Source organism: Ostrea edulis, chromosome 2, assembly GCF_947568905.1.
Source record: "Ostrea edulis chromosome 2, xbOstEdul1.1, whole genome shotgun sequence".
NCBI classification, from domain to species: domain Eukaryota; kingdom Metazoa; phylum Mollusca; class Bivalvia; order Ostreida; family Ostreidae; genus Ostrea; species Ostrea edulis.
This window is the reverse complement of record NC_079165.1, coordinates 81,701,530-81,702,512: the sequence shown is the minus strand read 5'-3', so window position 1 is coordinate 81,702,512 and position 983 is coordinate 81,701,530. Positions and strand designations below refer to the sequence as shown.

The following is a 983-nucleotide window of genomic DNA, read 5'->3' as shown; positions in this document are numbered from 1 at the left end:
TATTCTTGTTGTTTGTAATGCAGAAAATTTATATATTAAATAGTTTAGTGTACTGTAGTATTTTAAAAGTTCCTGAAATCAAAATATTTTCTAAAAGACATGTTGAACAATGGGAAAGGTTGGAGTTGAGCTGGGTACGAATTAGTAAGGGTGCGAATTGACATGTGCTTGAAAGGAACTTCCGGAAATTTTGTAAACAAAACAAGTCCCACAAGTAGGGAGGGGAGGCACTCAAATTGTGGTATAGAGAGTTGACAGTACGTATATGAAATGTCCCATTCTTATAATTGCATAAGGTGCAGGTGGTAGTTTTTACTATTACACAATATTAATTTGTAATCCCTTTTTATTGTAAATTTTCTTCAAATATTGCACCAGTTTGCGAAATACTCTTCTCGTCTTAGTGTGTGTTTTAAATCTAAATGTCTTGGACTAGAACCATCATAGGCACGCAACCATGGATACTCCACCAAAATTTTTATTTTCATATTCTGTCAATTCAAGATAAAGATAGTAAAATACTGTACGTACAGTACTAGAATCTACATAGTACGGTATAGGCTAGATAGAAATATGAATATACTGGACAATAAGATCTGTGTAATATAACATAAACTGCGATAGAACAAAATGTGTTTTAGACTGGTGGACAGATAGGTTAAACTTTTTATCATTGAAATAATGGATGTCTCGTACAAATTCAGTGAAGGGGGGGGGGGGGGATACAGAGGACTGCATCTGTTACATCATAAATGGTTAGATTTTACAATGTAAAGAAAATAAAAGAAATAGACTTAAAAATGAAATGTCTGATTGTTTTGTTATGATGAAATTTAAGGTAGGAAAAACACAGTGAAATGAATTATACAGAGGTAACCTAAGGCTTGCATGCAGCTTCATTAGGAGACTCAACTTTTGGAGGAACTATCTCCCATGCACACCTAGAAAATTAACTAAGGTATGAAGAGTTTTTATTATTTAAC

At 33.1% G+C, this 983-nt stretch overlaps 1 protein-coding gene across 2 annotated transcripts in view; it reads left to right on the top strand.

The window, feature by feature from the left end:
- Positions 1-185: 185 nt before the first annotated feature.
- LOC125680556 (uncharacterized) overlaps positions 186-983 on the top strand; it is a 36,283-nt gene continuing 35,485 nt past the window's right edge. For both annotated transcript variants that reach the window (XM_056155145.1, XM_056155146.1), the window contains exons 1-2: positions 186-257; positions 839-958. The gene's annotated coding sequence lies outside the window, so the exon portion shown is untranslated. The remainder of the gene's footprint in view (positions 258-838; positions 959-983) is intronic.